The 15,923-nt window shown below is 38.2% G+C and overlaps 1 long non-coding RNA gene across 9 annotated transcripts in view; it reads left to right on the forward strand.

Moving 5' to 3' along the window:
• LOC125097041 (uncharacterized) overlaps positions 1-15,923 on the forward strand; it is a 128,659-nt gene that overhangs the window by 108,114 nt on the left and 4,622 nt on the right. For 5 of the 9 annotated variants that reach the window (XR_007126473.1, XR_007126471.1, XR_007126466.1 and 2 more), the window contains one exon: positions 57-310. This is a non-coding gene — a long non-coding RNA (uncharacterized LOC125097041). Of the gene's footprint in view, positions 1-56; positions 311-15,923 lie in introns of those variants that run through there. The other 4 variants (XR_007126468.1, XR_007126467.1, XR_007126472.1 and 1 more) reach the window with 2 other exon arrangements.

The following is a 15,923-nucleotide window of genomic DNA, read 5'->3' on the forward strand; positions in this document are numbered from 1 at the left end:
CACTTTTCAGGTTTATACTCTCTATTTCTGACCCGTGTTTCTGGTTCTCTTTGCAGATAGTTTTCTCCATGCCGTGGGGAGCATGGCTTCTAGTTGCTTTGGTCTCTCATCTCATCCTAGCAGACCTTCTACCATCAAAGAAAGAAGATTTCTTCCCCTTTGGCTCCATCCTATAAACAGTCTCAAGAATGACGTACATTGGATCAGCGGAGGTTGTGTAGTCCTTCCCCAACCAGACACCAAGCCAGGAAGATGTGGTAATATCCCAATGTATTAGCTCATAGAGTAAAAACTTAAATTTATTTCTTAACATGCATGCCTTTTAATAGAGAGACTTGTAAACACTTGGGTATTGTCTTACAAAAAGCAGAACTCTCTAAAGAGGGTGACTGGAGGCTGACACAGACCAACATCCTGTTGTATGAGAAAGTCCTGGGGGAATGCACTCTTCTAACAGCTTGCTTCATGCTTTTGCTTCCTGTGGAGTGGGCTGGGGGTGGGAATCCAAAGCAGACTTCTAAATTGAGTTCTTCAGTGGAGGAACTTCTCTTAAAATCTCTGCTGGAGTTACTTAAGACATCAAACTGTTGGGGTGCCTGGATGACTCAGTCATTTAAGCATCTAACTCTTGATTTTGGCTCAGGTCATGATCTCAGGGTCCTGGGACTGAGCCCCATGTTGGGCTCCATGCTCAGTGGGGTCTGCTTGAAGGTTCTCTCCCTCTGCCCCTCCCCTGCCTGTCTTCCTCAAATAAATAAATTAATTTAAAAAAAAAAAAAGACATTGAGCTGTTTGCTCTTGGCCCCAGTACTTCAGTGTCCTCTCACCATTATATTTGTGGGAGGACATGGTATTATATTAGAGATCTGGAGAGCTTGTGACTGGGTGCAGATCCAGTGTTTTGACTTTTTATGCCAACGTCAGCATTTCCCCCACTTGTTTCACATTTCTCCTGTCGGTTGGGCCCTCAGTTCAAGGTTACCTTGATTACTTTGGGTCTTTTTATTTATTTATTTTTTCAAAAGATTTTATTTATTTGTTTGACAGACAGAGATCACAAGTAGGCAGAGAGGCAGGCAGAGAGAGAGGGAAGCAGGCTCCCTGCCGAGCAGAGAGCCCGATGCATGCGGGGCTCAATCCCAGGACCCTGGGATCATGACCTGAGCCGAAGGCAGAGGCTTTAATCCACTGAGCCACCCAGGCGCCCCACCAAAGAATTCTTGAGATGACTTCAGTGCACAATGGTAGTTTCATTAAAGCACAGGGACAGGACCTGTGGGCAGAGAGAACTGCTGCCACCCCACCCCCAACCCGCTTCCTTGCTCCCCCACTGCTACCTGGGGTTTATGAAGGACAGCTGATTATATACTTTGGGGCTGGAGAATTAAAGATAAAGGAAGTTCCAAAAGGTTTTCATGTGCTAAAGAAGACACGGGATGCAGGAGGCCTTGCTTTTGTCAAACTAAGATGGTTTTTTCCCTCTAGCAAAGGATTAACATTAAGACATTATACGGGGCGCCTGGGTGGCTCAGTGGGTTAAGCCGCTGCCTTCGGCTCAGGTCATGATCTCAGGGTCCTGGAATCAAGTCCCGCGTCGGGCTCTCTGCTCAGCAGGGAGCCTGCTCCCTCCTCTCTCTCTGCCTGCCTCTCTGTCTACTTGTGATCTCTCTCTCTGTCAAATAAATAAAATAAAATCTTTAAAAAAAAAAAAAGACATTATACTCTGCTGCCTTAAGTATTTGTCACTGGGCTGCAGGTTACAGGGACATTTATTTTGATCTACATTTCCTTCTGCCTTTGTTTCCCACATCATTACCCACTACTCTTTTCCAGCACTAAATTCTTTCCTCTCTCACCTCCCTAAGAAACTAACACTATACAATACAACAATTTCTATTTACATCTTGGATTACCTCTCTCCACTGCATCTTTCTCCACAAATCTACCTACAGAACTATCCCCTAATGATATCATCAAAAGAGGGAATATATGTGGAAGTACTCTATGTTTTTAAAGTGGAATAAAAATATGAAATAACATTATTTTCCTATCTTCACAATCATCTCAAAAGATTATCAATGTAATGCATTGTTTTAGTTTACTTTCTCACTATTCAACTCATTACTTAATGTCTTAAAATCTGATGTCTCCTATCATATTTGGGGAGGGAGGTGTCCATATCTTTGTTGACCCTTCTTCCAGCACATGGCACATTTGACTTTGCCCTCCTCTTTTGGTGTTTGCAACTCACTGCCTTGGTTCACTTTCTGTTTCTCTGACTACTCTTCTCTCTCTTTTAGTGCCCATCTGTTTCCTTCTACCTCTGAATGTGAGTGGTCTCCATCATTCTGTCCTGGTTCCTTCTCACCACACCTCTCTTCTCTCTTGTTCTCATAGGTGCTTCTTCTTCTTTTTTTCTTTTTTTTTTTAAGATTTTATTTATTTGACAGAAATCACAAGTAGACAGAGAGGCAGGCAGAGGGGGGTGGGGAACAGGTTCCCTGCTGCGTGGAGAGCCTGAGGTGGGGCTCAATCCCAGGACACTGAGACCACGACCTGAGCCAAAGGCAGAGGCTTTAACCCACTGAGCCACCCAGGCACCCCACTCATAAGTACTTCTTGAAAAAGTCCCAGATCTCTCTCTTCCCTTCAATGTGTTAAATGTCTGCTGCTAATGATCTCATTAGCCCCCAAACATAAGGTATATAAAATAAACTCTCACCCCATCCTAAATACCTTCTACCCTATCTCAGCCAACAGTGTCACTTTTCTACCCACTCACCTAGGCTTGAAACCTTGGTTCCCTCTTTGATTCCTTGCTCTTTTATCCATGATTCCAATTTAAGCTATATTTTTAAGAACATGTTGTTCTGTTCACCTACCTTCTGTTCACTGTCTCTCTCTTCTGCCTTCTCTTTCTTCAGGCAGGGATAGTTCAGGCTGCTGGAACAGCACACAGTCTATTATTCTGCTTTTAGTAAGGTTGTCCAGAAGTATTTTGTGGCCATACTTTTGTTTTTTCTCTTCCTCATTATTGATTCTTTCCCTCTTCTGAACTGAATAACGATTTGAACTTTATTCATAAAGATCACTAAATCTTCTACACAAATACCTTTCTCAAAACCAAAAATACACTAACATATTTAGAATGGCCTGTATAACATGTCTAGTTAGGTAACAGTCAGAGGTAAGCTGACCGTTGTCTATAAGCATTGACCTTAAAAAATACATTTCATAGCTATGTGTTTCATTGATGTAATTTGCACCTTCAAGTGAATAACTTCATATGAGGATAACATTTCAACCATATTTGATTTAGAAAGCTAAAGTTTTGAGGATCTACTGATGGGCTAACAAATGTGCATTAAGCATATTATTTAAGTTTTGATACATTTCCAGCAGTCATCAGCATATAATTCCAGTTTAGAAGTGAACTCATCAGAAATATCATCCCAGTCTCTAGGGCTCATGTCATCTTACTGTATTTCTACAGATCCTATTAATAAAGAATGATTAAGGACAGCTTTATTTTTCCCAGTTGCAATATTAAAGATGTATGTTGTAATAGTAGCATACTGTGCAGCTATAAAAAAAATAAACTCGAGAGGTTCTTTATATGCTTATATGGAAAGATATGCTTATATGGAAAGATCTCTGTTATAAACTGAATGTTTGTGTCCCCCAATGCAATTTCATATGTTGAAGACTTAATCCCCAATGTTATGGTATCTGGGGACTAATTAGGGTTAGATGAGGTCGTGAAAGTGGGATCACCGCTCTTATAATAAGAGACACTGGAAGACCTACTGTCTCTTTCTTGTGATATTTTTGTCTTTAGCATTTCAGGGACCCTCGGCAAGCCAGGAAGAGAGCTCTCACCAGAACCCAACCACGGCTGGCACCCTGAGCTCAGATTTCCAGTCTCCAGAAATGTGAAAAAATAAATTTCTGTTGTTTAAGCCATCTAATCTATGGGGTTTTGTTATGGCAGCTCAAGCTGATTAATACAATCTCCAAGATTTACTTTTAGATAGGGAAAAAATGGTCAAAATAGTGTGCCATTGGGGTGGAAAAAAAAAAAGAAAAGTTATCTATCCTTGTACTGGCTTGTGTATACTTTCTAAAACTCTTGAGACTAAATGATGTTGGTTACTTGTTTTGGGAACTTGGCAAATAGAAGGCAGGAGTGGAAAGGAGACATTGATATATATATATATCTTTCTGTATTTCTTGATGCTTGGACTATGTGAATGTGCCACCACTTCAAAAAATTAAATAAGTGAAATTTATTTAAAAAATAACAAATCCATTTGGAAAAACAAGATTATATTGAAACAAGGAAAATATTGATTATATTGAAAGAAAATTGCTGATTGGGAGAATAATTATGACAAAAGTTGACATTTGAGGATGAAGGACTATTAAATTATAAAATTTATATTATATATAAATTTTATTAATGTATTATATATATAATATATAAATAATTATAAATTTATATTAAATTGCTTTCTGGGTCAGTTATTTCATGATTGCTGTGATATGTAGATATGTAGTTCTGATTGCTTACTGCCCTTTCCTGGGCTCTTCATTGATTACTGATGGTAGAGCTTGAAGTACCCTATGTAACATGCATTTGATTGAAGGATAATGGCCATAGGTTCTCAAGTACTCTCTCAGTAATGTCCAGGTGGGCTCTCTGAGAGTATAGGCTTCTTCACCTTCCCTCAGTTGGTGGTCCTATCTTCAAGGACAACAACTGCTGAGAAAAGGACCAAGCCATTCATTTGAAAGAGGTCAGTGTGTCTTCTTTGGACAAAGACATAACTTCTCTGGAAACTTACCTTGGCCAATTAAACGTCCAATTGTTTTAGGAACATTATATCATACTACCCTGGAGTGTTGTCCTTAAATTTAGTTCTGATCATTTCCTTGCTTTTAATTTCCATCAAAAATTCTTTCTCCATTGGTCACCTGGCCTATCTCTTTATCCCCATCGACTCTTTATTTTTATTTATGTATTTTTTTTTAAGTAAGTTCTATGCTCAAGGTGGGATTTGAGCTCAGGACCCTGATATCAAGAGTCACATGCTATCTTGATGGAATCAGCCAGGCATCCCCTCCTATCCATCCTCTCATTTTGAGTTGTTTTTCCATGACTCCAAAGTGCCTTTCTTTCTGTCCCCACACCTTCATAAATGTCATTTCTGTTGCCTGGACTGCCTTTCTATTTGTTCCTTTTGATGAAGCTCCCCCAAAGGGAGATGAATGTCTTTCCTGACATCGCTCTAAATTTTTGAACAGCATTGATATTCTCGATGTGCTTTTTACTTCTTTCAGATTCAGGAAGTTCAGGAGCCACATAGCATGTTCATTTTACATCCCCAATGCTGGCATCCAGTAGGCACTTGATGGTTGAATGGATGAATAAATATACACTCCGGCTGAAATGTTAAAGACAAAAATATCACAGTAGCCTATAATAAAATCCTAACCAATGCTTAGGGAAAATGCTTCACAGGAGGATTCTAACTCTCTGCATTGCAACTGTATTATTCAAGTCCTGATTGACTTATAAGAGCTGAATTCTGTCGGGACAATTCTCCTTGAGCCTTTTGATTTGGGGGGAAAGCTTTCAGTTTTGTAGATATTTCATGTGTGTTTTGAAAATTCTACTGGGCATCCCCATACGAAGGCATCTCTTTGAGGATCTTCTTGGTTTAAGAGCATTTTATTTCTAGGGCGCCTGGATGGCTCAGTCGTTAAGCATCTGCCTTCAGCTCAGGTTATGATCCCAGGGTCCTGGGACCAAGCCCCGCGTTGGGCTCCCTGCTCAGCGGGAAGCCTGCTTCTCCCTCTCCTACTTGCCCTGCTTGTGTTCCCTCTCTTGCATGTCTCTCTCTGTCAAATAAATAAATAAATGTTTAAAAAAAAGAGAACATTTTATTTCTAATGTTTTAAAGTATAAATGACAGCTCACAATCCAGTGGATTTTCATCCTTATCTCCAGAAAACCACATTTTTTATTCTTTGTAGTAAAGTAAGTTGTGTATCTATAGGAGGCACCCTGTGTAAATGAGCCTTTGGTCAGAACCTCAGATCCACATTGGCTTGCCAGAAAGCAAGAGTGATAGCAGGGTGATTTCTTCACTATAGATGTTACCTTTCTTATGCTTCTTTCTCAGAGATATTTTTTTAATATATTGTGAAATTTGCAGAAAACAAATCATTAATATTTTCTAGCTGAAAGAACTCACCACTTTTTGGAGGGTTTCAGCTGTGTCAATAAGACACTAGTGAGGCAGATATTAGAATGAGACTCATTATCTTTTATAAATTCAGTTTAATCTGAACAAAGTAGATAAAAATAAATACTTGAACTCCAGCCATTCAGACATGCTTGTATAAACATGGCCTCATAATAATTTGTTGTCAAAGTTCATTGACTTTAACTGTCTTACTGATGCTGTCTGTGAAAATGTGTCCATTTGTATATTTAAAGTATTAATGTTGCTTTTCTTTTTTAAATTTTTTATCATTAGTTTCAGATGTAGTGCTCGATAATTCATCAGTTGCATATAACACCCAGTGCTTATCACATCACATGGCCTCCTTAATGCCCATCACCCAATTCCCCCACCACCCCACTCCAGCAACCCTGTTTGTTTCTTATAGTTAAGAGTCTCTTATGGTTTTTCTCCCTCCCTGATGACTTCCCATTCAGTTTTCCCTCCCTTCCCCTACAGTCCTCTGCACTGTTTCTTATATTCCATGGATGAGTGAAACCATATGATCATTGTCTTTCTCTGATTGACTTATTTCACTTAGCATAATACCCTCCAGTTCCATCCGTGTCAATATAAGTGATAAGTATTCATCCTTTCTGATGGCTGAGTAATATTCCATTGTGTGTGGAGATATATATATATCACGTCTTTATCCATTCATCCATCGATGGACATCTCAACTCTTTTCACACTTTGGCTATCGTGGACATTGCTGCTATAAACATTGGGGTGCAGGTGCCCCTTCACAGCAATACATTTGTATCTTTGGGGTAAATACCTGGTAGCTCTATTTTTAACTTCTTGAGGAAACTCCATACTGTTTTCCAGAGTAGCTGTATCAGCTTGCATTCCCACCGACAGTGTAAGAGGATTCCCTTTTCTCAACATTCTCATCAATGTATGTTATTTCCTGACATGTTAATTTTAGCCATTCTGACCGGTGTGAGGTGGTGTCTCATTGTGGTTTTTATTTGTATTTCCCCGATGCCAAGTGACGTGGAACATTTTTTCATGTATCTTTTGGCCATTGTTCTATCTTCTTTAGAGAAATGTCTGTTCATGTCTTCTACCCATTTCTTGATTGAGTTATTTGTCCTTTGGGTGTTGAGTTTGATAAGTTCTTTATACATTTTGGATACTAGCCCTTTATCTGATATGTCATTGCAAATATTGTCTCCCATTCTATTGGTTGTCTTTTGGTTTTGTCAACAGTTTCCTTTGCTGTGCAAAAGCTTTTTATCATGATGAAGTCCCAATAGTTCATTTTTGCTTTTGTATCCCTAGACTTAGGAGACATGTCTACCAAGAAGTTGCTGCAGCTGAGGTCGAAGCTGTGTTCTTCTCTAGGATTTGATGGATTCCTATTTCACATTTAGGTCTTTCATGTCTTTTGAGTTTATCTTTGTATATAGTGTAAGAAAATGGTCCAGTTTCATTCTTCTACATGGGCTGTCCCACTTTCCCACTACCATTCATCAAAGAGACTGTCCTTTTTCCATTGGATATTCTTTCCTGCCTTGTCAAGGAGTAGTTGACCATAGAGTTGAGGGTCCATTTCTAGATTCTCTATTCTGTTCCTTTGATCTGTGTGTCTGTTTTTGTGCCAGTACCATACTGTCTTGACAATTACAGCTTTGTAATATAGCTTCAGGTCTGGTATTGTGATGCTTTGGTTTTCTTTTTCAACATTCCTCTGGCTATTCAGAGTCTTTTCTGGTTCCATACAAATTCTAGGATTATTTGTTCCAGCTCTCTGAAGAATGTCAGTGGTATATTGGTAGGGATTTCATTGAATGCTTAGAGTGCTCAGGGTAGCATAGACATTTTAACAATATTTATTCTTCTAATCCGTGAGCATGGAATATTTTTCCATTTCTTTGTGTCTTCCTCAATTTCTTTCATAAGTGTTCTATAGTTTTTAGAGTACAGATCCTTTACCTCTTTGGTTAGGTTTATTCCTAGGTATCTTATAGTTTTTGGTGCAATTGTAAATGCAATCAATTCCTTAATTTCTCTTTCATCTCCTTGTTAGTGTATAGAAATGCAACTGATTTCTGTGTGTTGATTTTACACCCTATCACATTGTTATATTCCTGTATGAGTTCTAGCAATTTTGGGATGGAGTATTTTGGGTTTTCCACGTAAAGTATGATGTCATCTGTGAAGGGGGAGAGTTTGTCTTCTTTTTTGCCAATTTGAATGCTTTTTATTTCTTTTTGTTGTCTGATTGCTGAGGCTAGGACTTCTAATACTATATTGAACAAAAGTGGTAAATGGGCATCCTTGTCATCTTCCTTCCTGACCTTGGGGGAAAAGCTCTCAGCTTTTCCCCACTGAGAATGTTAATCGCTATGGGCTTTTTGTTTAAGGCTTTTATGATATTAAAAGATGTTACTTCTATTCCTACACTGTGAAGAGTTATAATCAAGAAAGGATACTATATTTTGTCAAATGCTTTTTCTTCATCAATTGAGAGGGTCATATGGTTCTTGTCCTTTCTTTTATTAATGTGATGTATCATGTTGATTGATTTGAAAAAGTTGAACCACCCTTGCAGCCCAGGAATAAATCCCACTTGTTCATGGTGAATAATCCTTTTAATATACTGTTGGATCCTACTGGCTGGTATTTTGGTGAGAATTTTGGCATCCATATACATCAGGGATATTGGTCTATAATTCTCCTTTTTGGTGGGGTCTTTCTCTGGTTTTGGGATCAAGGCAATGCTGGCCTCATAAAAAGAGTTTGGAAGTTTGCCTTCAATTCTGATTTTTTTTTTTAAGATTTTGTTTATTTATTTAACAGACAAATCACAAGTAGGCAGAGAGGCAGACAGAAAGAGAAAGGGAAGCAGGCTCCCTGCTGAGCAGAGAGCCCGATGTGGGGCTTGATCCCAGGACCCTTCATGACCCGAGCTGAAGGCAGAGGTTTTAACCCACTGAGCCACCCAGGTGCCCCTAATTCTGACTTTTTTGAAACAGCTTCAGAAGAATAGGTATTAATTCTTGTTTAAATGTTTGGTAGAATTCCCCTGGGAAGCCATCTGGCCCTGGACTCTTGTTTGTTAGGAGAAATTTGATTACTGCTTCAAATTCTTTGCTGGTTATGGGTCTCTTCAGGTTTTCTATTTCTTCCTCATTCAGTTTTGGTTAGTGTATACATCTCTAGGAATGTATCCATTTCTTCCAGATTGCCCAATTTATTGACATATAGTTGCTCACAATATGTTCTTATAATTATTTATATTTCTTTGGTGTTGGTTGTGATCTCTCCTCTTTCATTCATGATTTTATTAGTTTGGGTCCTTTCTCTTTTCTTTTTGATAAATATGGCTAGGTGTCTATCAATCTTATTAATTTTTTCAAAGAACCAGCTTCTAGTTTCATTGATCTGTTCTACTGTTTTGTTTTTGTTTTTATTTCTATTTCATTGATTCCTGCTCTAATCTTTATTATTTCTTTTCTCCTGCTGGCTTTAGGCTTGATTTGCTGTTCTTTCTACAGCTCCTTTCGGTGGAAGGTTACCTTGTGTATTTGAGACTTGTCTGAGAATGGCTTGTATTTCTATGTACTTCCCTCTCAGTACCACCTTTGCTGCATCCCAAACATTATGAACAGTTGTGTTTTCATTTTCATTTGTTTCCATGAATTTTTAAAATTCTCCTTTAATTTCCTGGTTGACCATTTATTCTTTAGAAGGCTGCTCTTTTCCCTCCAAGTGTTTGAGTTCCTTCCAAATTTCCTCTTGTGACTGCAGGAAATAATCCCAATCTGTTGGGACCTGATTTGTGATCAAGTATGTGTTCTATTCTGGAGAATGTTCCTTGTGCACTCAACAAAAATGTATATTATGTTGCTTTAGGATAGAATGCTCTGTATATATCTGTGAAGTTCATCTCATCCAGTGTGTCATTCAAAGTCCTGTTTCCTTGTTGATCTTCTGCTTAGATGATCAGTCCTTTGCTGTGAGTGGGGTGTTGAAATCCCCTATGATTATTGTATTATTATCAATGTATTTCTTTAATTTGGTTATTAATTGGTTGATATAATTGGCTACTCCCAATTTAGTAGCATAAATAATTCTAATTGTTAGATCTTTTTGTTGGATAGACTCTTTAAATATGATATAGTGTCTTTCTTCATCCCTTACTATAGTCTTTGGTTTAAAATCTGATTTGTCTGATAAGAGGATTGCTACCCCAGCTTCCTTTTGATGTTCATTAATATGATAAATGGTTCTTCACCCCCTCACTTTCAACCTGGAGGTGTCTTTAGGTCTAAAATGAGTCTGTTGTAGTCAGCATATGGATGGATCTTGCTTTTTTATCCAGTCCGTTTACATTTAGAGTATCTATTGAAAGATATGAATTTAGTGCTATTGTATTTCCTGTAAAGTCCCTGTTTCTGTAGATTGTCTCTGTTTCGTTTTGGTCTGTGTTACTTTTGGGCTTTCTCTTCACTTACAAGAACCACTTTAATATTTCTTGCAGGACTGGTTTAGTGATCACAAATTCTTTTAGTTTCTGTTTGTTCTGGAAGCTCTGTATCTCTTCTTCCATTCTGATTGACAGCCTTGCTGTATAAAGTATTCTTGGCTGCATGTTTTTCTCATTTAATACCCTGAATGTATCATTTCCGCCCTTTCTGGCCTGCCAGGTCTCTGTGGATAGGTCTGCTGCCAGTCTAATATTCCTACCCCTGTAGGTTAAGGGTCTTGAGCTGCTTTCAGGATTTTTCTCTTTATCTCTGAAATTTTCAAGCTTCACTATTAAATATCAGGGTGTTGATCTATTTTTAATAATTTTTTTTAAGGGACGCCTGGGTGGCTCAGTTGGTTGGATGACTGCCTTCGGCTCAGGTCATGATCCCGGAGTTCCGGGATCGAGTCCCGCATCGGGCTCCCAGCTCCATGGGGAGTCTGCTTCTCCCTCTGACCTTCTCGCTCATGCTCTCTCTCACTGCCTCTCTCTCAAATAAATAAAATCTTTAGAAAAAAAATAATAATTTTTTTAAAGATTTTATTTATTTATTTGAGAGAGAACTCAACTGAGCCACCCAGGTGTCCCTATTTTTAATGATTTTGAGGGGGGTTCTTTTACCCTTCTGGACTTGAATGCCTGTTTCCTTCCCCAGATTAGGGAAGTTCTCAGCTATGATTTTCTCAAATATACCTTCTGTCCCTCTCTTTCTTCTTCATCTAGGACTCAAATAATTCTAATACTGTTTTTGTTTTATGGTATCACTGATTTCTCGAAGCCTCCCCTTATGGTCCATTAGTTGTTTTTCTCAACTTCCTTCCTTTCCCTCATCTTGTCTTCTATGTCACTGACTCTCTCTTCTGCTTCATTTACCCTAGCTGTTAGAGCATCCATTTTAGACTGCATCTCACTTAAAGCATTTTTAATTTCTGCCTGATTGGATTTTATTTCTGTACTAAGAGAGTCTGTACTGTCTTTCATGATTATTTCAAGCCCAACTGGTAACTTTATAATCATTACCCTGAATTTCAGCTCTGACATTTTACTTATATCCATATCCATTATATTGGTGGCAGAGAGAATTACCTCTCGTTCTTTCTTTTGTTGTGAATTTCTCCTTCTGTTCATTTTGCCCAGAGATAAATGGATGAATGAGAAAACAAAATCAAAAATATCAACCACAACCCACGTGAAATACACACTAGACAAATCTGAAGAGTTCAGAAACCAAAAAAAGAAAAGAAAAAGGAAAAAAATGGAAAAAGGAGAGAATATAATCTCCCAAGTGGACAAAACAGCATAATGCACTTGGTCCTAGGTGTGTTTTGGTCTGTTTGTTAGAGGACACTAAATCCCAAAATTGTAAAGAAAGCAAAACTCTCTCTCTCTCTCACACACACACACACACACACACACACACACACACACAAGATACATATATATATATACATATATATATATACAAAAATAAAATTGAATACAGTGAAAGGAAGGCAAAATGAAGAATATATCTGTAAAATGTAAATGTAAAAAAAAGTTAAAAAAAAACCTTAAGAACAAAGAGGTGATAAATTAAACTTGTTGAAAAGGGGAAAAAAAGGGAAAATTTAAACTGACATAAAATCATGAGAAAAAAACCTCGAATTCTATATACTATTTTCCCCTAGCACTGTAGTTTTGCCATACAGTGTGCTCTGTAAACTTGGTATTTGCCCCATGTTCCAGCTGGTCTTCTGGGGGAGGGGCCGGCTGTGCTGATTCTCAGGTGTCTTTGCCTGGGTGGAGTTGCACCACCCCTTGCTAGGGGGCCGGGCTCAGTGTAAACAGCTTCTGGTTGCTCTATGTGGATTTTGTTCCCTGAAGGCTTTTTCCACCTTAGGAGTGCTCCAATTTCCTGTCCTGGAGCTGAAAGGTCCCAGCCCCCTCTTCAGTAAACTTTCAGAGAAAAACAGTCTCCATTTTTGTGTGTGCCAGTCTCTTCAGACTTCTGCTATGTGTGCTGATCCTCCTGGGGAAACGAGGAGAGTTGCCCTGTTTCTGCCCTTTGCAGGGTCCCTGCACAGAGAACAGACACCAGATCCTGCTGTGGTTCACAGTTTATGGCAAACTGAGCTGAGAGCCACTCCCAGGCTCACTGACCCTCACTGGGTTCCCCAATCCAATGCTTGAGAACCCTGCTGGCTCAGGCACCCCTGCTCTTTCTGTGACCCTGGGGATCCTGAAACCACACTGTCTCACGTAGGATTCGGCCCATTTTGCCACCTGAGCACCTTTCCGGCAGAGAGGTCTCTCACTGGAGCAGAATTTTAAAAATTCTGAATTTGAGCTCTGGGGCTATATCACTTTCCAATGGCCGGCTTAAAGAGACTCCCTCCCCCTGCCATTTATCTTCTGATATATCCCCCTCAGATTCACTTCCCTGCACCTAATATCTTGTAGAAAATGGTTGTTTTTCTACTTGTAGAATTCCAATTCTTCTCTTGGTTGACTTCATCTCAGATTGAATTCATAGGTGTTCAGAATGATTTGATAGATATCTAGCTGAATTCAAGGAACCAGATGAAATGGGGTCCCCTGCTTTTCCATCTTGCCTCACTCTAGCATTTATTGTCTATAGTATCTTGACACCTAATGTGCAGCATGATAAGTGTAGCTAATAAAACTGTATTTTATACTGGAAATTTGCCAAGAGAGTAGATTCTTGCCACATACACAAAAAAGAAAATGTGTTTGGAGATGGATATGTTGTTAATCAGCTTGACAGTAATAGTAATTTCACTATGTATATGTGTATCAAACATCATGTTGTACTCTTTAAATATATACAATCATTTTTTCTTATGACAAGACTTGCAATAGATTGAATGCAGAAGATATGGGAATCCAGCTGTCCTCCATTTTGCAAAAATGTGAAATAATGCCACTTAGTACATATTTTTGTTTTGAAGATTATGGTTATTTTTTTCATCAAAAATATATTATTTTTCTTCACTTAAAAGATCCAAAACTCTTCCTATGTAATGAGCACCATCAAAGTCAGAGTTCAACATACATTTGAGCACAATCCTTATACTTTTCTCAGTATAAATAGCCTATCTGTTCTTAGTGACATGTGACTGAAGGCAAAACTTAAATCCAACAGAATTTGCTGGGCCTTAATTCTGATGCCATTTCTTGCAAGGTTTGAATATAAAAATGACAGCAATCTTGGAATATTTATCCCACTCTAGAATTTTAGTTATTTTGCAGTCACCAAATCTGCAAAATCTCCAGATTTTTCCCTCCTCCAGGAAACAGTGTCTAAATTAAATAATTAATTAAGCTCTTTAAAAAGCCAGCATTTTCCTATGGGTTGCTTTTATAGTCGCCTCTACACTCACCAACTGAAGGTCTACCTAAGTAATCTGTTTGACTTGTTCTCAATATAACATTTTACCTACCTAATTCATGTTATTGTTTATTCTATAGCTCATGTCTCTTTCTCTGTTGTCATAATCTGTTCAAAATTGTAAGGTCCCAGAAGATAAGAGTGGACTATCCCTAATTTAGTTCCCGTGGGGCCTAAACAGAGCTATGTGATATTAAACAGGTAATAAATATTTTTCTGTGATGACGATGAAGACAGGAATCTAAAGTAGGCTAATAAAATGTGAATTTCACATGAAAACAGAAACTTATTGAAGCTCTGGAGCTATTTATAGCACACAGTAGTCTATCAGCTGCTGAAGACAGTGACAAAAATGTTCAAAATAGCCAACTCCCAATAATTCATGGGGTACATGTCCCTTAAGTTGCCCTATGGCCACGTTTTTGTTTTTGTGACTCCACAGAGCTGAGAAGACACACAGGAGGTCAAATAAATTAGTTTTCTAAATATTGATATTTCTGATAAGGTTACTCAGAGAGAAGGTGGTAACAATTGCTAAACCATTATTTTGAGGGATTATTGTAGAATTTAGATCTTGATGGTCAATTTGCATTAATAAATCAACGTTCATTGAGTGCATGGTTGGTAGAAACCTGGAGAAATTCCTTTCCCTGTCAGAAGCTCTATGTGGGAAGTCTGACTGTGGAAGCTCTTGTATCCCCAGGAAAAAGTCAAAGAGCTCATCTTGATTAACTAGCAGAGCTTGGAGGAGCAGCCTTAAAGACAAAGCAGTTTCCTAGAACTGAAGAATTTAACCTTTTTTCTAGTTCTCCCTTTTGCCAGAAAGAAAACTGTCAAGGTTGATTTCAAATGAATCATCACTGGCATTTTTTTCACCCTAAAACTGCTTATCTGTCAGTTCATAGAAATTGCTACTTGTCCTCAATGGTATGCAGTACTAACTCAGACATTGCACACAATTCATTATACCACAGAAGTTGAAAAACAAAACCCCAAATTATTTATTTATAATAATATATATAATATTTATAAATATAAACATATATTTATAAATATAAATATAGTAAATATAATATTTATTTATATATATAAATAATTTGGTTTTTTTTTCAACTTCTGTGGTATATATATATTTAAGTAAATAAATAGAATTTTGCTTGAACTGGCTATGTATCAATAAACTCAGCAGTTCATTTATTTATTAAATATTTTATTTATTTATTTGACAGAGAGAGAGAGATCACAAGTAGGCAGAGAGGCAGGCAGAGAGAGAATGGGAAGCAGGCTCCCTGCTGAGCAGAGAACCTGATATGGGGCTCAATCCCAGGACCCTGAGATCATGACCTGAGCCAAAGGCAGAAGCTTAACCCAATGAGCCACCCAGGTGCCAAACTCAGCAGTTTTAGAGTTAAGGTCTGAAACCACAGCCATTTTGTCACTTAGCCATCAGTGTTCTTCCAAGAGAGATTAAGAAATGTTTGGCTTAGAGACAACCTTTTAAAAATACCGAGAAATGCTTTTTGCCAGCTCTACTAATATTACTTCTACTTAGAACATCACATTTCTTCACATTTTTTAAAGTCTGTAAAACGTGCTTATGATAACATTTCTTTCACTTTTCAGGCAACCCCAGACCCTTAAGCACATGTGTCTTCAAGCCACAGAGCCTTTTCAGTCCTTAAGCACATGCATCTATCTATGATCAAATACAATCACATGCTCTAACGTGAATCAAAATCAGTTTTATGACTCCTACAACTGGAGGAGGTAT

Source organism: Lutra lutra, chromosome 4 (assembly GCF_902655055.1).
Source record: "Lutra lutra chromosome 4, mLutLut1.2, whole genome shotgun sequence".
NCBI classification, from domain to species: domain Eukaryota; kingdom Metazoa; phylum Chordata; class Mammalia; order Carnivora; family Mustelidae; genus Lutra; species Lutra lutra.